The sequence below is a fragment of the Cupressus sempervirens genome, chromosome 2 (assembly GCF_028749045.1).
Source record: "Cupressus sempervirens isolate cs-2001-9-10 chromosome 2, ASM2874904v1, whole genome shotgun sequence".
Classification (NCBI taxonomy): Eukaryota; Viridiplantae; Streptophyta; class Pinopsida; order Cupressales; family Cupressaceae; genus Cupressus; species Cupressus sempervirens.
Genome location: NC_143119.1, coordinates 475,916,108 through 475,941,210, shown reverse-complemented (window position 1 = coordinate 475,941,210; position 25,103 = coordinate 475,916,108). Strand labels below are relative to the sequence as shown.

At 37.8% G+C, this 25,103-nt stretch overlaps 1 protein-coding gene across 3 annotated transcripts in view; it reads left to right on the top strand.

Annotated features, from left to right (window-relative positions):
- Positions 1-25,103, top strand: part of LOC149573100 (Tetratricopeptide repeat (TPR)-like superfamily protein) — a 107,203-nt gene that overhangs the window by 32,458 nt on the left and 49,642 nt on the right. The window contains exon 1 of one of the 3 annotated variants that reach the window (XM_089814277.1): positions 13,158-13,471. The exons of the other annotated variants lie outside the window; for them this stretch is intronic. The gene's annotated coding sequence lies outside the window, so the exon portion shown is untranslated. Of the gene's footprint in view, positions 1-13,157; positions 13,472-25,103 lie in introns of those variants that run through there. 3 annotated transcript variants of the gene reach the window in all.

Below are 25,103 nucleotides of genomic sequence, written 5' to 3'. Positions count from 1 at the left end.
TCCGTGCTAATTTGATAACGCCTTCGTTATCAACAAACAGAGTAGTCGGTCTTGCTAGTGACATCTGCATATCTCCAAGCATCCGACGAAGCCAAACAGCTTCACATCTTGCCTTTAGAGTCCCTCTGTATTCAGCCTTTGTAGAAGAGAGAGAGAAACTACCTGCTGCTTCTTGCTGGTCCATGTGATTGCACCGGATCCCAAACTGAACACATATCCAGATGTTGACTTTTTATCATCAACAGAGCTTGCCCAATCTGAATCTATTAACCCACTGAGTTTAGGATTAGAACTCCGAGAGTACAAAAGTCCATAATCTAAAGTGCCCTTCACATAATGAAGCACACGCTTTGCTGCCATCCAATGATTAGCCTTAGGAGCTGTCATAAAGCGTGAAATATAGCTGACTGCGAAGTTGATATCAGGCCTAGTAGCAGAGAGGTAGATGAGGTTGCCTACTAGTTGCCTGTATGTAGTATCATCAACGTAAGGAGAATCAGACTTCGCTGATAACTTGAGACCTTTCTCCATTGGTGTAGATGCAGGTTTGCAATCCTACATTCGGAATTTGTCTAACAGGGCCCTGGCATATTTGGACTGAGAGATGAAAATACCAGAAATCTGTTGCCAAACTTCAACACCTAAGCAATAATGCATGAGCCCAAGGTCGGTCATATCAAAAGACTGGCATAAGTTCTGTTTGATTCCCTGAATCAAAGATGCCGAACTGCCAGTGATGATCAGATCATCCACATAGATAACCAGAAGGATGATGTCATTGTCAGTAGTCTTGATGTACAGATTGGAGTCTGAAGAACTCCTCTTGAAGCCTTAATCACTGAGGTACTTATCAATCTTGATGTACCATGCCCGAGGGGCCTGCTTCAAACCATAGAGAGCTTATACCAATCTGAGACCCTGATGGTCTTTACCAGCAACCTTGAAACCAGGAGGCTACGTCATGTAGACCTCTTCATGGAGATCACCATTTAGGAAAGCACTCTTTACGTCCATCTAATGGACCTTCCAGCCAAACTATGCTGCCATAGCTAAGACTAATTTGATGGTGCTCATCTTTGCAGTAGGAGCAAAGGTCTCCTCATAATCAATGCCCTGACGCTGAGAAAAGCCCTTCACCACTAAATGAGCTTTGTACTTATCCAAAATACCATCTGATTTGTATTTGATTTTGTAGACCCATTTGCAGCCAATGGGTTTCTTCCCTGGGGGAAGATCAGAAAGGACCCAAGTGTTGTTCTTCAACAGGCTCTAGTGTTTAGATGTCATGGTCTGTTCCCACTCTGGAATTCCTTTAGCCTTGAAATATGTTCGAGGTTCAAACACACTGTGAATGTTGGCCATAAGAGCAAAGATAATAGAATTTGTAGTTTTGCTCTCTTTCCGAGTAGTTTTCCCATCAATGAGCTCATCATCATGAAGATCAGCAAGTGTCTTAGCCCACCACTTAGGCCGGATAGGAGAAGGACCAATAGTAGTACTAGGAGATGCTTGATCAACAAGATCCTCATCAGAAGAAGCTAGATCAAACTCAGGTGAAGCATCTACAAAGTGAGGTGATCCTGCAGGAGAAGCCAGAGGTGTCTGTACAGGTATCACTGGAATAACTGGAGCTGCAGGAGCTACTGGAGCCATCCCATCAAGTGAACCGAATGGAAGCAAAACTCCCAAGTCATGAGCCTGCATAGGCTAGTTTGCTAGATCAGGAACAGGAGAAACAGGCATGAATGGTCCTCGCTGCTCATCAAAGACTACATCACGGCTGTATATGAGACGAGATGTCTCAACATCAATCAGGTAGTAGGCTTTGTGAAGACTGCTTTATCCAGCAAGCATTAGTTTCTGACTCTTGGCATTCAACTTGGTGCGCGAAGCATCAGTGATCCAAACAAAAGCAAGAGAGCTAAAAACCTTCAGGTGACTGATTCTGGGCTTGTGACTTGACCAGGCCTCTTTCGAAGTTTTACCTTTGACCGCCATTGTGGGTGACCGGTTCAACAGATAAATCGCAGTGTTAACTGCTTCTGCCCAAAACTGCTTCGGAACATGTCTGTGTTCGAGCATGGAATGAGCCATCTTGGTGATTGTCCTGTTCCGACATTCAACTACACTGTTCTGTTGTGGCGTGTGGGGTGTGGTGAACTGGCGTTGGATGCCATGTGTATCCAAGAAGCTGGAGAAAGCATTAGAACAAAATTCCCCCCCATTGTTTGATCTAAGAGTAATAATAGATTTCCTAGACTCTTTTTCAACCAAGGGTTTAAACTTTTGAAATACAACAAATGCATCTGATTTCTTTTCAAGGAAATACACCCATATTTTTCTACTGAAATCATCTACAAACAACAGAAAATACCTGGACCCAAGAATAGAAGGATTGGCCATAGGGCCGCAGATATCGACATGAACAAGCTAAAGTACCTGAGAAGCTCGCCAAGAATCGCCACTGGGGAAAGGTGTGCGATGTTGCTTCCTAGCTTGTCATGCGTCACAAACTCCAAGCCGTTGAGTCTGAATCTCTAGCAAACCAAGAACAAGCTCATCTCGAGCAAGCTGTGAGAGATAATGCACATTTAAGTGCCCATATCGTTGATGCCAAAGTGTGCTGACAGAAGATCGTCGAGTATCCATAGCTAAGTCTTGAGAATCACCAAAATCAGTTAGTTTGAAAAGACCATGATCCTCAAGACCTACTGCAACAGTAGACTTAGTCGCCCGATTAGTAATGGTGCACTAATGTGAACTGAAGGTGACTGCCAAGTGTGGAGAATGTCGCAGCAACTGACTGACTGAGAGTAGATTTAGTTCCATTCCTGGAACGTAGTACACATCAAGGAAAATGAGATTCCTCCCAATAGATTGAATCTAAATGTTGCCTTTACCGACAACTGTGTGCTCTTCTCCGGCACCAAAAATAATAGAATCTGAATAAGGCTGGTAGTCAGTAAACTAGTCTCTGCGGTGAGTGAAATGTTGAGAGGCACCTGAATCAATTTACCAGGCAAACGACTTCACATAATCTACAGGTCTTTTAGCCATAAAGGCGTAAAAGGTAGATTTTGCCTGCTCAGTGTGCTCTGCACTGTTCGCTTTGGGTTGCGAACTTGATTGCTTAGTTTGGGCAGCTAAGCGTTTCCGACAGTCAACCTTCATGTGACCATATTTATGGCAGTAGTTGCATTGAATGTTCTTCTTTCTGGAACCATCAGATATTGGAGCAAAAGACTTCTGCTGAGATGATTGCTGAAACTTGCCCTTATCCTTTTGAAAGGATTTCGCAGCAAAGGGTTGCTCTGTGGAGGTGGAACTGGAGCTACTACCGAACTGTTGTTTCCACTGATCTTGCTAAAACAGCAGGGTGCTGAGATCAGTGAACTTCAGATCAACACCAGTAGATGTGATGTTGAGAGTCTCGATAAAATGCTCATAGGATTTTGGTAAACTCTGAAGAGTGATTACCACAATATCCTCTTCCTCCATCTTGCGACTGATGGCAAGTAGCTGATCACGGATTTCCTGAATCCGATTCAAGTGTGCCTGGAGCGTAGTGTGCTCATCCATGACAATAGAAAACAAGGTGTTTTTTAGAAAGAAGGCTCTGCTCTTGTCGAAAGTCTCATGAAGACCCTTCAGATGTGTCCAGATCTCGGCAGTTGTCTTGCCGGATGGAATTTGAGAAAGCTGATCATCAGCTACAAATAATTTGAGAAGCATCACTGCCTCTCGATTATTTAAATCCCATGTATCTTGATCAGGACCTAGAGAAGTTGGACGCTGCGTAACACCTAGAACAAGTTGATCAGTGTTTCGATATTCGAAGATTGCGATGATGCGTTGCTTCTAGGTTCCATAATTGCGGCCATTGAATTTGGAATTATGCTTGAGCAGAATATTCGTCAGAGATGCCATGACACATTTTTCAATGAAAAACTGTGAAGACACGTTCTTCGAGGCAAAAATACGAAAGACCCAGAAGAATCAGAGAGTGACCCAGAAGAGAGCTCGAAAAACCCAAAAGGAATCTATTGTCGATTTTTGGATAGGTTGGCTCGAAAATGGAGGCACAAAAAACGAGGCACCTAGAAAAAATGGACGACAACCCAGTTGAGCTCTCGAAAAACCCAACAAGAATTTGCAATAAAAAAAAATTTTGACCCGAAAAAATAGGGTTTCGAGAAAAACATCAGTCGTCGGATTAAAGGTCAAATTTGTGGGAAAAATGGCGGATTTCTTTAAAAAAATGGTTGTTTCTGTTGCCCAGAGCGTGTCTACAGGCTGAGACGACACCAAAAGACAGATTTGACCTTCCAAAAAAAGCGGCGGATTTAGGAAAGCGCAGAGATGTGATTGAGGAAATCACTGAGCCGTTTTTAAAAAAAATGACCTTTGAAGTGTGGATTTGGTCACAAGCTGAGAAGTAGGCACTGATTTCTTCCTCAAATCGCGAGTTTAACAGCAAATTGCGGGTTTTAGAAAGGATGTGAGTTTTTTTTTTTTTTGAAAAAATGACCTCTAGATTTGCAATTTACAGACTGAGCTGCGGTAGGGTTTGTGAAAAAGAAAACGCCAAGAATCTGCCTGTGATTCTAAGAAGAATAAACCGAGCTGAAACTGTGATTTTTCACAGATTAATTTCTCAACAAAAACAAAAACCCTAGACGGGCTGTTTGAGAAAACCTTCAGAAATTAGTTCGAAAATTTTTAGCAAATAATTTCGAATGAAATTATAAATTTTTCAAAAAAATTCAAGTATATGCTCTGATACCATATTACAAGGTAATTGGTAAATACTTGCATGTTATTAGCAAAGACCGAGAGGTCAATTTATACAAAAGAATGAACGAAAATAATAGAAAAATTCTATTCTAGAGAAAGCAAAAAACGAAAGCAAACTAAAGCTTAAGATATTTACAAGATAACCATTAACTAATAATAGATGACTTTATCTATTATTGTAATATCAGCTACCCCGTTTTGTTTGATCTCTGATTCTTTACAAAACCTTTTAAACAAGTCTAAGGTATATTCTCCGCCATTATCTGTTCTAAGGGTTTTAATTTTATGCCCTGAAAATTTTTCAGTTAATGCTTTGAATTCTTTAAATCTTTGTAGGATTTCTTCTGATTCTTTGCATTTTAAAAAGTAAATCCATGTTTTCCTAGAGAAGTTATCTATGAACGAGACATAATACCAGAATCCTCCAAGGGAGGGAACGGACATAGGTCCACATAAATCTGAATGAATTAATTCTAGTACATTATTTGTTTTTCTAGTGCTATCATGAAAAGGACTTCTAATACTTTTACCTTGGGCACACCCTTTGCAAATACTAGGGTGATCTTTATTTAATTTTGGTACCCTAATAACCATCTTTTCAATAGTTGATAAAGTTTTAAAGTTGAGGTGCCCTAATCTTCTGTGCCATATTTCGTTTGAATCTTTAGCTTCGTGAACTAGGGCTTGAATGGACCAACTGGATTTTGTATTCAATTCATATAGATATCCCTTTCTTTGACCAATTAATTTAGCTTTCTTGATGGAAGAGTTCTTAGCCCAAGTTAATACTTTGCCATCCACGAACGCAACATTGTGTCCATCATCTTCAAGTGTTGTTATTGAGATCAGGTTTCTTTTAATCCCTGTACATAGAGTACACCTTTAAGAAGAGTATTTCCTGCTTTTAGTTTCAAAGTGCAGTTTCCAATTCCTTCAATTGAGTGTGTAGAGTTATCACCAATAGTAACTTCATCGTTAACTTTCTCTAATAAGAAATCTAGAGTTTCTTTGTGTCCCGTTATATGTCTAGAAGATCCACTATCTATTACCCATGCCATATTTGAGACTTCATTTGATAGAGAGGAATACAAAAAACGATTCTCCGGATCATAAGTCTCTTCTTCTCTAATGACATTTGTACAATTTGCTTGTTGTTTGGAGTTTTCCGGACAATTAGATCTATAGTGTCCAAAATTTTCACATTTGAAACACTTTATTTTAGATAGATCTTTCTTGGGCTTTCTATTCTTCTGATTTCCCCTTTTCTTCTTGAAGTGCTTTTTCTTGCCTTTATAGGAGTTTGCATTAAGAATGTGAAGTTCTTCATCTTCTACTTTTGGTTTTCCTCCTTTCTTTAGCTTTCTTGACTCTTCTTGAAGGCAATCGTTCTTGAGCCTGTTAAAGTTCGGAAGTTGATCTCTAGCACTTATTCTTCGTGCAAAAGTTTCCCATGATTCTGGCTAACCATCTATGGCCATGAGCGTTAGTTCGGTGTCATTAATGATGGTTCCTGTGCTTGACAATTCATCTCTAGTGCCAGCAACTCTTAGGAAATAAGAGTTTATTGATTCTCCTTTCTTTATCTGGATGTGATTTAGTTGTCTTTTTAATGCAAGGACCCTATCTGCATTGTTTACTTCAAATGCATTCTGTAATGCATTTATCATATCGTAGGCAGTTTGGTGTTTCATAAGCATAGGTACGATATCATTCTTAACTCCATCCAAGATGATTTGAATGGCTTTTCTATTTCCATTGGTCCATATGGATTTATGAGGTTCAACTGGTGGCTGTTTGGATGCTCCATCAACAAATTGTCTAACATTGTTTTCTTCAAGAATCATCAAGATTCTGAATTTCCATGCTTCAAAGTGTTCCTTCCCATCGAATCTATCCTCAGGCTTGATTGTATATGCCATTGGAAATGAAAGACAGCTACTGAATATATAAAAGGTCTGATTGTTGGAAATTTGCAGTGCCCTAGATCTGATAACTTGGCTCTGATACCATGTACAATTTTGCAAATTCGTGAGCCTTGAATCAAACTTGGAGTTGCTGAGAATGATCCTTTTAACACTATGTATGTTAAGATTTCTTCAGGCAGTTTTATGATTACTGTAGGTCGAGTCCTCTATGCTTCGAACTTGTGTGATTGTATAATCTCTACTATGTATTCATGGGAAGGAGAATGCTTGGAAGATCAGACTGTTATGTATCTGTGTGTCCTCCAAACTACATTCTCAACCCTCATATATATTCTTCTAGAGGGTATGTCCCTCAAGGGACATAACCCTTGGCATCTAACTAACAAATTTGTCATCCCTAAGCCGACGATCTCAGTAGAGAAATTAGTTATGTCTAACTAAGTTTAGTCAAGAACAAACTAAGGTAATTGCCTACAGATCACCGACACCTTTAGAGAAAATATAAATTATGTTGAATGCCATTCATTAAGAATATATAAATAGAAGAGCCAGATTCGTAACACGTGAAAGCAGTCTTATACTGTTCAGACTCTTTAACTTGAACTTGATTATAACCTGAGAATCCGTCCATCATTGATAATAATTCATCACCGGTTACCTTTTGTAGCAAGATCTCCATATTAGGTAATGTGTAATTATCTTTTAAAGAGGATATGATCAAATTTCTGAAATCTATACATAGTCGAATATTGCCGTTCTTTTTTCTTATTGGGACTAAATTTGAAACCCATGTAGAGTGCCTAATAGGTTTAATGATTCTGACATCTCTTAACTTAATGAGTTCATCTTTCATTTTTGGGGCTAGGGTTGGATTTATTGAATGTTGTTTCTGTCTAAAAGGTTTCACATCAGGTTTTAAAAGTATTTCATTTTGAAACAAGTCTTCCCTATAAGCTTTAAGTTCATCGTAACTCCAAGCAAAGACATCTCTGTATTTTCTTAATAGAGAAATCAGGTCAGCCCTTATCTTAGATGACAACTTCTTCCCTATATAAACCTTTTTGGAAGAATTCTCACTTCCTAAGTTTATTTCTTCAATGTTATTTTGGATTTTTGTGGATTTGCTATCTTTCGCACTTTCTCTTTCATCGAAAATCCTTTCTAAGGCTACTAGACCTTTTGGTATTTTGTTCGTTTTCAATTGAACTATTTCTTTTCCAAATAACATTTCTTTGCCATCCTCTTCTTCCACACATCCATTCCGATCAATGAACTGATTTTCATAATCCTCCTGACAAGTTAAAAACCTAATAATATCTCTATCATCTTCAAAAACTTGCCAATTTTGCACGTTATCTGGTATTGAAGGTCTGTTTTTCATTTCTACTTGAATGACCTCATTAAATGGAAGATCAATTTGCCTAATGGCAAGGTTGGCCATTATATCAGCCAGGTAGTTAGCTGACCTATCAATCCATAAAATAGAAAAAACATCAAAAAATTCTAACAAATCCCATACATAATTACGATATTGTTTTAACCTTGGCTTCCTAGTTGAAAACTTATGCCTAATTTGAGAAACAATCAGATCTGAGTCCCCTAAGACAGTGAGTAATTTAATCCCATAAGCCTTAGCAATATCAAGACCAATAGTTAGAGCTTCATACATTCAAAATTTAATAAGAAATAAATTTTAAAATTTTTACCTGACGGCGAAATAAATATAATACCGGCCCCATTTCCTTCTTTACTACAAGCACCATCAAAAAACATTTGCCAAATGTTATTACAATCTTCATTTGCATGTATTGAAATTGGATTAACAATTTTAGAAGCTGGTTTAGTTACACTTACCTGGAAGTTATCCATGTCAGAATGGCAAAAGTTTACTTCAGGATCTAGAATATAATCCTCAACTAGGTAAATATGACCGGGGTTCCCTCTCAATTCTGATTTCCTTGCTCCCTATAGGTATGGTAGCATAAGACAAATCTAGTGGCACGTGACCACCAACTAAATTCGACCATTGTCTAGATTACAACATGCCATAACTTGCTGAAATCTCAACTATAGTGATATCAGTCCTGTATGATATAATGTAGAAATGATGGAAAACGAAATTCAACATTTTTAATAATTCCAACTATTGGCACAGATCTATTATCCATAGCATAGCATTTCCCAAAAGGAGTATCTACTTTGAGACCTATCTCTTTCATTACATCAGCAAACATGATATTGACAGTTGTGCCAGAATCAATCATACAATTATTTATTAATTTATTATTTATTAACAATGTTAAATAAAATGGGTCCGCTTGATTTGAATTTTTATTCAATGCTGTCTCTAGATATACAATAGGTGGCTCTTCATTATTTCTCACATTATTCTTATTACTAATATCTTCTATACTAGATAATATCTTCAAAGTCTCATCCCTGTAATCAGAAAATTCCATCATTTCCATTAGAGGCACAGTAATTTTCAATTGAGACAAAGCATGATTCATAAAATTATGACAATCAAATATTTGCTTACCATTAGTATGCATGACTGGCTGCTTGGTCACCTTATAGGACTAATTACCTTCTTTTTGCTTGGCTTGAGTTTGATTACCGAATGTTTTAGATGTTTCTACCTGTTGCTGATTTTTTGCAAATATACCACCAGGACTACCTTGATCAGCACTGCTGTCTTTATTTCTTCTCTGGTAAGTGTGTTTAGCATGTTCTACTGCTGCAATAGTATAAGCCTTCCTTTCTTTTGCTGTCAATTTGCGTAAAGTAGGTACATCTTCCTCATCTAAAAACACTTGCTGAATACAATGTTGCTGATTAGAACCCTTGTAATAACAATTAGAATTTTGGTCCTCGTCTGTAGAATCATCTTCATCTCTACCCCACAGTAGTTCTGATGATATGGTGTTGACTACAGGTTTTTCTTCACTTTCCTGATTTTCTTTCTCAAAAATAGATTGTGCAACAATGCAATACTTAGAATCATGAGGCAGCCTACATACATCACACCATGGTCCATCATCAACAATGTTGACTTTCCTTAAAGGATCAGGGGTGTCCTTAACATAATTCGGTCTCTCTGGGTTCCCATTCTTCCAGTTTGTATTGTAAGGCATGTCCTGTAGTCTCATCTTGTCATTTTTGTGGAATGGTGGTTTTTAATTTCTACTTTGTTTGACTTTCATTTCTTTGAGCATATCCATTATCTCTTTTAATTCACATCCTTCTTAGGGTTTTTGAGATTATATAATTTTGGGTCATCCCTTTTATTGATTTTGCCTGTTGCTTTTCTATCATTTTCAATTGTCATTGCAATTTTAAAAGCTTGTGGTAGTGAAGAAGGTCTTTGAGATCTTATCTCATAATGGGTTTTACTATCAAATGCGCTTAAGTAGAAATCAATAAAAAATGAATCCACCGGTCTAGTCTCCCTTGGGATCCTGTTGAGAACTTTGTTGAATCTTTTCTTAAATTCTGATACTGACTCATTTGTATTCTTTTTAATACTTGTTAATTCATGTGATGCAAAAGATGTGTCATTGTGATCACCAAATTGCTCTATGAACTGATCAGCAAAATCGCACCATCCAGAAATGGATCCATCCGGCAAACTTCGATACCATTTTGCAACATCCTCAGTTAATGATTGTACAAAAAGTTTCATGAATACATCTTCGTGGTCTTCCTCAAAATCTTCAATTACATTTTCAGATTAATCACATGTCACTCAACAGATTCTGTTCCGCTTCCTGAAAACTTTGGAATAACATTCCTTAAGTCATTTGATATCAGATTTGGATATCCTCTAATCCCATTGAAATCAAGCTGTCTATATTTTTCGATTGCCAGAGGCTGCCTTATTACTTGATTTCTAGTGCCCTCATTTTGCACTATATGACCTTGGGTGTTTTGATTGTTATTATTTTGATTCAAACCATAGGGTTGCCTAATGTTTCCATTATTTTGCGGAACTCCTCTGGTATGCTGCCCATTATTCCAAGCCCATTGATTATTGTGGAAATGTTTGTTAAAATTATTATTGTGATTCTTATCCCTTTTGTTCTCATATAAGGGATAAATATGACTAGTAGCAAATTGTGATTCCAGATTCTTTCTATGGGGTGGATTGTACTTCGATGATTTATTCACTTCATTTTGTATTTGATCAGACCTTTCTTCCCTCCATCTATCTAATTTATCTTCATTACATGCTTTTCTAAATGGGGAAGCAATAAGATCCTTTGATATCACTATTTTTTCAAGAATATCATCTGGCTGCATTTTTAGCGTTTTGGCCAATATTGCACTATTACCATTTGTTGTTTCAGCCATCTTTTTTATTATCATATCCCATTGCATTATTTGTTCTTGCTCTTTGTCATCCTCAATACGAGTTATCTTGCATTCTGGCTCTTCATCTACCCCAGGAATGTGAAAAAATGGATTACAGTTTTCTTCATCCTTTTCAGGAGTATCGTGACTTGATTCACACATTTCGAGTTGTTTGTTGGTCATTTCCTGAAAGTTTTTGTGTTTTGTGTAAAACATTTTTGACTTTGGATTTTTAACTTTCTTCTTTCTTGGTTTTTTCTCAAAAGTTAACTGCTCAAGTCTTTTAGGTCGGGGATTGACTGATCTTCTTCCCCACTTACACTTCAAAAGTAAACAAATGCTGCTCTATAAAATATATTAGCGAAACACAATAGTCACTACTTTCTCTTAAAAAGAAAGAAAGAAATGTCTAGGTTCTTATCTAGTAGAGTTAATGCCAATAATTACTTGAGAATGGTTTTCTGAAAATAACAATAAAATTGAAAGTTTAATTGCTTTTATATGGATTATATAAGTTTCAGTTTCAGAAATTTGGACACAATCAGATTTTTCAACTTTCAAGAAGAATCTTATGTAATAAGAAAACTAGTTTACATAATCTGAAATCTACAAAACAGCAAATGGAAATACTAAAAGTAAACCTAATAGTATGTTTACAATTTGGTTAAACGCTTACAAAATACACAATCTGAAAACTTACCACAATCGTGCTTAAATGAAACTCTACACTGGTCTAACGAAGTAAGTATGCAAAACTTATTTGCGACTTTGTCCCCAGTAGAGTCGCCAATCTATTGGTTATCAAAATCGTTGATTAGAAACCTACGAGCCTTGCCTATTCGATGCTGGGATATCTAATCGATTTTGGCCAACTTAAAAGGATCAATCAATTTGATTCAAATCTTCCGCGCTTTTGGCTCCACTAAACCAAGGCCTGTACACCTGATCTTGGGTAGCAAAACTTGGATCCAAGATGATTTATAGTGAATAGATTATAACACAAAGATAATTTCTTCAAGTGGCAAGAATTCAAGGAAAGCTTCTAGATTGTAACTAATGAGTATTATTCTTCGAATTTTGATTACTTTAGTTGAACTGTGAGTTGCTGAAATCAAAATTTTAAAACAAATTACTAAAACAAATAAGATCAAAATCTTAAAGGAAAGAGGCTAAAGTATTGCCAACCTATGAATTGCAATTTGTGAGCAAATTTGTGATCAGTGCCAGGGTTTAATTGGGTAATAGAGTCAAATATATATTTCTCACATACAACTTTATGATACTGGTTATATAATATTTGTAAATGATTCAGTTATTACGATGCCTCAAATTCTTACACTTTTCATGTATTTAGATCAGTCTATGATGTTTTAACCCTTATATGGACAAAATATATGCAAATAAAGAAAATAATAATATCTTACAATATTTGTATTTATCAGATCTAAATAGTAATGAACAATTCGATCCACCTATCGTAATAATGAATTATAAACAAATAAAGAGTAAAGTGATCACAAAGGACAAATCACATATATTTTAACTCTAAAACAAACAAAGATCTTACAGATTATATTGTAGGAAAATTGGTATTGAAGACACTCTGATTATCAATGCTCCATTCAACACCACTTTAATCCCATACAATATCAAAAGTTATGCTCAAAAATCTGAATTTCACTTGCTTAGTTTAAACTTCAGACTCTACTTTTGAAGAAAATTTAACAATATATGTACTTTTTAAATATGCAGAGCTTCTTTTTCAAGCAATATGAATGGTAGTCCCTTGATTTTTCAATTACACATATTTATAGATGGTCAGGAAGTAACAGTTACCTTCCAAAACATTGCATCCCTTCATGACAAAAACTAACCAAATTAAATTTTTTTTATACGGCTTAAACACAGTTTGGTTATGTTTTAATGTAACTGGCGGTATACTTGCAATCTCCTTATCTCCCGTATACATGCCCAGTATAACGAATTTTCTTATCAAAAACTTTGTGGCATATCTGTAAGCATCGTATCTCCTGCTAGCCAACAGAGGAATTGCTAATATTTGAAAGATATGTTGTGAAATTGCAACAGGAAACAAAACGCAACCCTTCATGACGTGAGGATCTTATGCTCCCGATGGCTGGTTCGATATGCTTTGTTTGAAGGTCTCCATATCTTCCATACACGTGGACCTACAAAACAAGGCATAAATCATCAGACTAATGATGAATAAGACAGAACCACCGTTCACGCGATTCTGGAAAATACTTTGCCTGAATTTAATTACAGCATGAAGCAACAAGACGTGAAACCCCTCACTGAAGACAAAATCCGGCCATACCTCATGCGATTGGCAATGCAAAGATAATTTATTACCATCAGGTTGATTTCACTGCAGTACACAGGTACAATTAATGGAGCCTTTTCTTATGAACATTCAACCTCCAGCACTTGACCATCATCATTGGTTATCATACATTTGCAAAACTTTAATCTATCAAACTTCCTTCTTTACGGGTGTTGCACAGGGGCCACTATTAATCTGCCCAGGCAGGGAGTCAGAAAACCAGCGCTTAGAGTGGATGGCACGCTACGGTCGATAAGGGCTTCACGTATCCTTCCAAAATGCTGGGCAGCCAGAGAACAAACTTCTGTATATGCTGATTTAGAATTCTTCTCTCCAAGCAGTCCATCCAATATACAGAATATTTCCAGTAAAGAATTTTTTAAAAAAATCCCTTCTTTCAGTTGACACTGGGTACCATCATAGCGACAACTTAAGCCTCCTATGCAATCTTTTCTAAGTGGATGATGGCGTCTATCTTCTGTAACATTGTAGAGATCACATTTGCATTCTGTACAACCAAGAGAGTTTACAACACCCCTTGTATCAATAGCATGCACATTCAACAATCATGACTCTTCATATCCTGCCAGTATTTTACTAGGATCTCCAACTATAATCCCATATGAATCAGGAATGGACATACTGGTATGACGTGTTACAAACCGAAGCCCAAAGTATTGGCTAAGAATGTTAGCTTGGCAAATACCATCATTTCCTGCTGAGATATAGTCTGAAATGCCAAGTCTTTTAGGTTTTTCCTTTTTCTGCTCCTGTAACAGGTGCCTTGTGGTAAAACCTGCTAACTACCCAGTGACGCAGGTAAGTTTCAGACAAAGGGATTGGGTTTCCATCTTCATTTACAACCTCTGCACTAAAACCCTTGAGTGCAATATGGCTTTTGGGAAAATCAATGCCATAATACCATTTATCTTGGACTTGTCCAGGTCCCAAAATAAATGCTGGGGACTTAAAGATGGCAGACTTGACTCTTCTGGCACTTAATTATAAGAAGTGTCTGTTATTATTTGGGCATGCATTGTTGCCATCCACAAGAAGCATGAAAGTATCCATGCTCTCATATGCTGATACATGCTGTCTCCAAATTGTGTCGACTTCTCTGTTCTCATTTATCTCCAGCCTTGTCTCTTAAGTTTAGACAAAAGTTGGAACTTCTGAATTTTGGCTCCATCAGGTCCTCAACATGAGTAGTAATATATGTGTTTAGCTAATAAGATCTTAGAGAAAACTTGGAATTTCCTAACTAGAGAAAGAAGCTCAATGATTGAGTAGGTCAATTTCTTCTCAACTATATCTACCTCGTATTATCAAATTACTAACAAATAGGCTTGGAAGGCATTATTACAAGGTAATCGGTAAATACTTGCTTATTAATAACAGAGACCGAAAGGTCAATTTATACAAAAGGAAGAGACGATGTTTCCTTAGGAAACGATCGTAAAGAATAGAAACATTCTATTCCAGAGAAAGCAAAAAACGAAAGCAAACTAAAGCTAAAGATATTTACGAGATAACCATTAACTAATAATAGACATCTTATCTATTATTGTAATACCCTCCCTTAATGGTTAATCTATCTAACACACCAAGCTGTCCTCTGAATTTGACAAACTTATCAGGACCAAGAGGCTTGGTGAGAATGTCTGCAGTCTGATCTGAGGTAGGAACATACTGCAGATCTATAGTCCCGTCTTCAACCAGCTGTCGTATGTAATGACAATGAACATCCACATGCTTGGTTCGTTCATGGAAGACTGGATTCCGTGCTAACTTGATAACGCCTTCGTTATCAACAAACAGAGTAGTCGGTCTTGCTGGTGACATCTGCATATCCCCAAGCATCCGACGAAGCCAGACAGCTTCACATCCTGCCTTAACAGTCCCTCTATATTCAGCCTCTGTAGAAGAGAGAGAAACTGCCTGCTGCTTCTTGCTGGTCCATGTGACTGCACCGGATCCCAAACTGAACACATCCAGATGTTGACTTTTTATCATCAACAGAGCCTGCCCAATCTGAATCTGTGAACCCACTGAGTTTAGGATTAGAACTCCGAGAATACAGAAGTCCATAATCAGAAGTGCCTTTCACATAACGAAGCACACGCTTTGCTGCCATCCAATGATCAGCCTTAGGAGCTGTCATAAAGCGTGAAATATAGCTGACTGCGAAGCTGATATTAGGCCTAGTAGCAGATAGGTAGATGAGGCTGCCTACTAGTTGCCTACACGTAGTATCATCAACGGAAGGAGAATCAGACTTGGCTGATAACTTGAGACCTTTCTCCATAGGTGTAGATGCAAGTTTGCAATCCTGCATTCGGAATTTGTCTAACAAGGCTCTGGCATATTTGGACTGAGAGATGAATATACCAGAAGACTGTTGCCAAACTTCAACACCTAAGCAATAATGCATGAGCCCAAGGTCAGTCATATCAAAAGACTGGCATAAGTGTTGTTTGATTCCCTGAATCAAAGATGCCGAACTGCCAGTGATGATCAAATCATCCACATAGATAATCAGAAGGATGATGTCACTGTCAGTAGTCTTGATGTACAGATTTGAGTCTGAAGAACTCCTCTTGAAGCCTTGATCACTGAGGTACGTATCAATCTTGATGTACCATGCCCGAGGGGCCTGCTTCAAACCATAGAGAGCTTTTACCAATCTGAGAACCTGATGGTCTTTACCAGCAACTTTGAAACCAGGAGGCTGCGTCATGTAGACCTCTTCATGGAGATCACCATTCAGGAAAGCACTCTTTACGTCCATCTGATGGACCTTCTAGCCAAACTGTGCTGCCATGGCTAGGACTAATCTGATGGTGCTCATCTTTGCAGTAGGAGCAAAGGTCTCCTCATAATCAATGCTCTGACGCTGAGAAAAGCCCTTTGCCACTAAATGAGCTTTGTACTTATCCAAAGTACCATCTGATTTGTGTTTGATTTTGTAGACCCATTTGTAGCTAATGGGTGTCTTCCCTGGGGGAAGATCAAAAAGGACCCAAGTGTTGTTCTTCAGCAGGCTTTGGTGTTCAGATTGCATGGCCTGTTCCCACTCTAGAATTCCTTTAGCCTCGGAATATGTTTGAGGTTCAAACACACTGTGAATGTTGGCCATAAGAGCAAAGTTAACAGAATCTATAGTTTTGCTTTTTTTCCGAGTAGTTCTCCCATCAATGAGCTCATCATCATGAAGATCAGCAAGTGTCTTAGCCCACCACTTAGGCCGGAGAGGAGAATGACCAACAGTAGTACTAGGAGATGCTTGATCAGCAGGATCCTGATCAGAAGAATCTGGATCAAACTCAGGTGAAGCATCTTCAAAACGAGGTGATCCTGCAGGAGAAGCCGGAGGTGGCTGTACAGGTATCACTGGCAGGACTGGAGCTGTAGGAGCTACTGGAGCCCTCCCATCAGGTGGACCTAATGGAAGCCGAACTCCCAAATCATGAACCTGCATAGGCTGGTTTGCTGGATCAGGAACAGGAGAAACAGGCATGAATGGTCCTCGCTGCTCATCAAAGACTACATCGCGGCTGTATATGAGACGAGATGTCTCAACATCAATAAGGCGGTAGGCTTTGTGAAGACTGCTATATCCAGCAAGCATTAGTTTCTGACTCTTGGCATCCAACTTGGTGCGTGAAGCATCAGGGATCCAAACAAAAGCAAGAGAGCCAAAAACCTTCAGGTGACTGATTCTGGGCTTGCGACCTGACCAGGCCTCTTCCGGAGTTTTACCTTTGACCGCCACTGTGGGTGACCGGTTCAACAGATAAACTGCAGTGTTAACTGCTTCTGCCCAAAAACGCTTCGGAACATGTCTGTGTTCGAGCATGGAACGAGCCATCTCGGTGATTGTCCTATTCCGACGTTCAACTACACTGTTCTGTTGTGGCGTGTGGGGTGTGGTGAACTGGCGTTGGATGCCATGTGTATCCAAGAAGCTGGAGAAAACATTAGAACAAAATTCCCCCCCATTGTCTGATCTAAGAGTAATAATAGATTTCCCAGACTCTTTTTCAACTAAGGGTTTAAACTTCTGAAATACAATAAATGCATCGGATTTCTTTTTAAGGAAATACACCCACATTTTTCTACTGAAATCATCTACAAACAACAGAAAATACTTGTACCCAAGAACAGAAGGAGTGGCCATAGGGCCGCAGATATCAGCATGAACAAGCTGAAGTACTTGAGAAGCTCGCCAAGAATCGCCACTGGGGAAAGGTGTGCGATGTTGCTTCCCAGCCTGACATGCGTCACAAACTCCAAGGTGTTGGGTTTGAATCTCTGGCAAACCAAGAACAAGCTCATCCCAAGCAAGTTGTGAGAGATAATGCACATTTAAGTGCCCATATCGCTGATGCCAAAGTGAGCTGATGGAAGATCGCCGAGCAGCCATAGCTAAGTCCTGAGAATCACCAGAATCAATAAGTCTGAAAAGACCATGATCCTCAAGACCAGCTGCAATAGTAGACTTAGTCGCCCGATCAGTGATGGTGCACTGATGTGAACTGAAGGTGACTGCCAAGTGTGGAGAATGTCGCAGCAACTGACTGACCGAGAGTAGATTTAGTTCCATCCCTGGAACGTAGTACACATCAAGGAATATGAGCTTCCTCCCAACAGACTGAATTTGAATGTTGCCTTTACCAACAACCGTGTACTCTTCTCCACCACCAAAGATAATAGAATCTGAATAAGGCTGGTAGTCAGTAAACCAGTCTTTGCGGTGAGTGAAATGTCGAGAGGCACCTGAATCAATGTACCAGGCAGATGACTGTACATGATCTGCGGGTCTTTTAGCCATGAAGGCATAAAAGGCAGATTCCACCTGCTCAGTGTGCTCTGCACTGTTCGCTTTGGGTTGCGAACTTGATTGCTTAGACTGGGCAGCTAAGCGTTTCCGACATGCAACCTTCATGTGACCATACTTGTGGCAATAGTTGCATTGAATGTTCTTCTTTTTGGTACCATCGGATGCTGGAGCAAAAGACTTCTGCTGAGATGGTTGCTGAAACTTGCCCTTATCCTTCTGAAAGGATTTCGCAGCAAAGGCTTGCTCAGTGGAGGTGGAACTGGAGCTGCTACCGAACTGTTGTTTCCACCGATCTTGCTGAAGTAGCAGGGTGCAGAGATCAGTGAACTTTAGATCAACACCAGTAGATGTGATGTTGAGAGTCTCGATAAAATGCTCATAGGAATTTGGTAAACTCCGAAGAGTGATTACCACAATATCCTCTTCCTCCATCTTGCGACCGATGGCAACTAACTGATCACGGATTTCCTGAATCCGATTCAGGTGTGCCTGGAGTGAGGTGCGCTCATCCATGACAATAGAAAACAAAGTGTTTTTCAGAAAGAAGGCTCTGCTCTTGTCGGAAGTCTCATGAAGTCCTTTTAGATGTGTCCAGATTTCGGCCGCTGTCTTGCCGGATGGAATCTGAGAAAGCTGGTCATCAGCTACGGAGAGTTTGAGAAGCATTACTGCCTCTCGATTGTTCAGATCCCATGTATCTTGATCAGGACCCGGAGAAGTCGGACGCTGCTTAACACCCAGAACAAGTTGATCGGTGTTTCGATATTCGAAGATTGCAATGATGTGTTGCTTCCAGGTTCCATAATTGCGACCATTGAATTTGGAATTATGCTCGAGCAGAATATTTGTCAGAGATGCCATGGCACGTTTTTCAATGAAAAATTGTGAAAATTTGTGAAGGCACGTTCTTCGAGGCAAAAATACGGAAGACCCAGAAGAATCAGAGAATGACCCAAAAGAGAGCTCGAAAAACTCAGAAGGAATTTGTTGTCGTTTTCTGAATCTGCTGGCTCGAAAATCGAGGCACAAAAATCGAGGCACCCAGAAAAAACGGACGACAACCCAGTTGAGCTCTCGAAAAACCCACCAAGAATCTGCAAACAAAAATTTTTTTCGACCCCAAAAATTAGGGTTTCAAAAAAAACGGCCCTAGCTGAAAAAAGCTTGAAAAAACTTCAGATTTCTTGATGAAAAATGGTCGAATATGCTTCCCAGAGCACGATGACAGACTGAGACGATTAAGAGCATGAAGATTTGATATAGAAACATGCAGATTTTCACCCCAAAAACGCGAGTCTCCAAAAAATGGCCACGATTTCCATGCGATTTGCAGACTCGTAATTCGGGAATTTCTCCAAGCAGAAAAACCCTAGGTGGGTTTTGGAGAAATTAGCTGAAATAATTTTGGAAAAATTTAAACAAATAATTTCAAGAAGAAATTATAAATTTTTCCAAAAAAATTTAAGTATTTAGCTCTGATACCATATTACAAGGTAATTGGTAAATACTTGCTTATTAATAACAGAGACCAAAAGGTCAATTTATACAAAAGGAAGAGACGATGTTTCCTTAGGAAATGATCGTAAAAAATAGAAACATTCTATTCCAGAGAAAGCAAAAAACGAAAGCAAACTAAAGCTAAAGATATTTACAAGATAACTATTAACTAATAATAGACATCTTATCTATTATTGTAATAGGCATCACCACAAAAGTTGAAGATTTTCCAACGGCTAATACATTTCCACCCATAGATTTGAAACTAGAGGGGAGAAGAAGTGGATTGCTTGTAAGAGTTGGACTTATTTCATTGAATATTTGAACTAGAAACTATAGTGTCTTTTTAAATTTTGTTTGATGCTATTCTTGTACTCAATCAAGGTGAGAAAACATTTGTCAACACAAAGACGATTGGCAAGATATTGTGGGTTGTTTTCGGAGGGAGAAGCCTCAGACAAGCATTTTCAAGATAGCATTGGCAAGGAGGTAGGTAAATCCTTTAATTAACACATTTAGTGAAGGGATAAGAGTACACTCAAACTAAAAGAGTCTGAATATAAGAGTACGCTCAAACTATGAAAATACTTCTACTTAAAATTTGAAAGATATTTTATTCATTGCTTACATCTTACATCATCAACTTATCCTTCACATATACCTTCCAATATACACATTTACAAAAGTGGTGACTCTCCAAAGAGGTCAATCAAATTTGAGAGTGAATATTTTATTTCACTCAAGGAGAGCAATCTTCCATGCAAGGTCGACCTGCATAAAAGTTGGGTGAGTTATCCAATGGGAGTGTCGTGAATTGGGCGCTAAAGAGATACAATATAGTTTGGTCCTATTAAGGATAAATTCAGACTTTATGTACATAAATATTTCCCATTTTTATTTGTCTTCTGTGTGTAAAACTTCTAGGTTGGTCCACCTTTTACAACTCTTTTGACATTAATGACAATTCTATGTGATATTTATTCCCTTTTGACATTAATGACGACAATATTTCCAATGATCTCTCCCTTTGTTATTGATGACAACTATAATGACCCTTTCTGTAATGCCCTAGTTTTTACCCTAAATCATAAAAGAAAACAGTAAATAGAACATAGCTAGTAAGATAAGTACTTGGTTGAGATCATACATGATAGGAAATCATTGAAACATGATCCACAAAATGGATCTTCCTCATTAGAGACATTAAAGTATAGACCATTTCCACTAGGGTTAGGAACATAATGATATATTTAATTCATTGATGGAGTTCAAGCATAGGAGGGCTAGGATAAGGGACATATTAGGGTGACCTAAAAAATTCTCTACCCTGGGCCCAAGAGTGGATATCATCCTTCTTGGTCATCATGTAGCTTCTTGCCATCCATATGAGTGGGTGTACTTGGCGACGAATTCCGTAGATGCTTACTATTATCCACCCTAGGCCGAATTGTGATGCCCCTTCGGCTTCCTTAGACTATTCAACAGATGGCAGATGGTTGACCTCTTATTTGAGCTCTTGTAGGTCAACATTATGGATAGGGGATTCAGTCAGAGGTTTATGGAGCTTTGTAGGGGCTTTGTGAGCCATTTTGAGAAGTTTGGGACAATTTCCTAGATTTTAGGAAGGATCCCTACTTTTTAGGGATTGGGTAGGAGTTGACCACAATGCGTCAAAGAACCTCCAAGATCATTCTGGATACTTTGGTAGCAATTTCTACTTTTAAGGGAGGATCCCTATTTCTTAGGGGAAACTATCAATTTTGCCTGCAGGACTCGGACATCATCCATGGTCGAGTGACCTTAGTCAAATTCTAGTTTTGAGTCCAGATCAGCATTATATGGATAAAATGGGAAATATTAAATTATTTTCTAAGTTGGATTAAATAAAATAATATTAAAGTGAACTTATATGGTTGCTTTATTATTATTATAAATATAATAATGCCTTGGTACTTTCTCATAGGCAATTAAAATAAGAAGTTATTTTAATAAAAGGGGCCCATGTTAATAATGGGAAATTAGGCCTTGGAGCTCAATTTATTTAGAGAGGAATATATTTTAATTAAGTCATTTAAAATAAAAAGAAATGAAACCCTAGAAAGTTCGATAGAATTGGAGGGAGAAGAAAAATAAAAAATGTTAAAAATAGAATTTGGGCCTTATTTTTCATTCATTCAGGCTATTTTCCTCATCAACATTTGTGGATTTGGGAGCTGCAGTCATTTGCACCATGAGATCAAGTTCCGATGACAAAGCCCTTGGAAGTGTTAATTGGATGAAACCTCAATTTACAGTTGATGAATATCTACATAGGGTCTTCAACTGGGCATTCTTAGAGCATTTACAGAAATTTGTTTGCAGATCAGAATTGAGAGAGTTGAATATTATTGATCACAATTTGCAGTAGATTTATACATTATCTCTCCTCCTATTTTGTTAAAACTGTAACTTTGATTATCATGCTGATCTGATTATACAGATCACACAGATCTTATCTAGCATTAAATATATATATATCTTCATTCTTAGGCATTATCGGTGTCTCTTTAGGGATAGTGGTTATTAAGGATAAAACTTAACTAAGTTAATGTCTTTACAAATCATATCTCCATTGAGCGCCAATTATGGGAGTACTAGTAAGGGCCGACCTAGATAGGGTCATGTCCCTTCAAGGGACATGCCCTTTGGTTGTCATATATATAAGGCATAATTGTAGATAAAGGACACATAGAGAAATATAGTTTTCTCCTTTAAGCCATTCTACCTTATACGAATACTTGCACAGACAAAAACATTTCAGAATAATATTTATTTTATTGACATTACTTCATACAAGTTTGAATCACAAAGATCATCTTCAGCAAACATCATAGAAGTTATTATCTCAGTTTGATCACACAGAATTTGTAGAAGCTTTACATGGTATCAGAGCTCTGGTAGTCGAAGACTTTGAATATCTAGCAACTTCCTTTTATCTTCAATTGCAAGCACAATAAGACCCGAGGATAGGTTTGATGGGAAAGAACATTTTGTTGCTTGGAAATTCAAAATCATGATAATTGTCGAAGACAATGATGTGAAACAGTTCCTTGACTCAACATCCAAGCAACCTATTGTTGAACCTAATAGAACTATCTAGAGTGAAATAGGAAAGCCATGCAAATCATATTAGATGGAGTGAAAAATGAAATAGTACCTATGCTAATGAAACATCAAACAACATTTGATATGATGGATGCATTATTAAATGCATATGAGGTTAACAATGCAACTAGAACCCTTGCACTAAAAAGGCAGCTAAATCATATACAGATAAAGAAGGGAGAATCTATGAATTCGTACTTTCTAAGGGTTGCTAGTCTAAGAGATGATCTTGCAAGTATAGGGACCATAATTGAAGACAAGTAACTAACAATAATGGCTATAGTTGGGCTACCAGATTCATGGGAAACATTCGCACAAGGAGTAAGTGCTAGAGACAATCTTCTTGACTTCTATAGACTTAAGGGAGATTGCCTTCAAGAGGAATCTAGAAAACTTAAGAAAGGAGGAAAGTTGAAAACTAAAGATGAAGAACTTCATGTTCTCAACACAAATACCTATAAAAGTAAGAAGCAACACTTCAAGAAGAAGGGTAATCAAAAGAAAGACAAACCTAAGAAAGATCTATCCAAAATAAAATACTTCAAATGTGAAAAATTTGGACACTACAAATCTAATTGCCCTGACAATACAAAGCAACAAGTAAACCGTGCAAATATTACTAGGATTGAAGATAACTACTATCCTGAGAATCGTGTATTGTATTTTGCACTATCAAATGAAGTATCTAGCAAAGCATGGGTGATTGATAGTGGATCATCTTGACACATTACAGGATACAAAGAAGCACTAGACTCTATATCAGAAGAGCTTGATGGCGAAGTTACCATCGGTGATAATTCAACTCATTCCGTCAAAGGAATTGAGAATTGCACCTTGAAACTGAAGCCGGGTAGTGCTCTACAACTCAAAGTAGTACTCTATATACTAAGAATAAAAAGGAATCTAATCTCGGTTACAACACTTGAAGATGATGAACATAATGTTGCATTCATGGATGGTAAAGTAATGACCTAGTCTAAGAACTCCTCATTTAAGAAAGCAAAGTTGATTGGTCAAAGAAAGGGATACTTGTATGAGCTAAATACAAAACCTTGTCAACCTATTTAGGCCTTAATTCATGAAGCTGTTGATATAAATGAAATATGGCACAGAAGGTTAGGATATCTAAATTTCAGAACTTTATTGACTATGGAGAAGATGGTTATTGGTTTACCTAAGCTGAATAAAGATCACTCAAGCATATGCAAAGGATGTGCTCTGGGTAAGAACACCAAAAGTCCATTTCACGATAGCACTATGAAAACTAACAATGTTTTGGAATTAATCCACTCAGATTTATGTCGACCTATGGCTGTTCCTTCTCTTGGAGGATTCTGGTACTATATACTTTTTATAGATGACTTTTCTAGGAAAACTTGGATTTACTACTTAAATTGTAAAGAATTAGAAGAAATCCTTAAGAGATTTAAAGAATTCAAAACCTTAACTGAAAACTTATCAGGACACAAAATTAAAACTCTTAGGATTGATAATGGAGGGGAATATACCTCAAATTTGTTTAAAGAGTTTTTTAAAGAAACAAGAATTAAGAGGGAGTATATCATTCCTTATAATCCACAACAAAACAGGGTAATAGAAAGGAAGAATAGAACACTTATAGAAGTTGCAAGAGCTATGATATTTGATCAAAATCTAGAATATTATCTTTGGGCAGAAGTCTCTTGTATTGTTGTCTATATTCAAAACAAAAGTCCTCACTCCTACCTTAGAGATAAAACTCCTGAAGAAGTCTTTACTAAGGTTAAACCAAATATAAGTCATCTTAGGATTTTTTGGGTGCCTAGTATATATACATGTTCCAAAAGAAAAGAGAACTAAGTTAGAACCCTCTAGGAGGAAAGGTATTTTTATTGGGTATAGTGAAACATCTAAAGCATATAGGATTTTCATACCTGGTCAGAAAAATATTGAACTTAGTAGGGATGTAATATTTGAAGAAGATTTAGCATTCAAAAGAGCCCTAAGTTCTGGAGATCCCTCTCCCTTACCTAGTTCTAAAGAAAATACTGAATCTAAGTTTTAGAGGGAGAACATTGAAGAAATTGAAGATGAAATTCAAAATCTCAATCTTGAGGAAACTCAAAATTCAAAGGAAAGACCACTTTGGGCCATTAAGACAATAGAGGAAGCACAAAACTTCGCTGCACCATCTGGAACCTTCAGAGAAAGCAAAAGACCCAAAAGATTT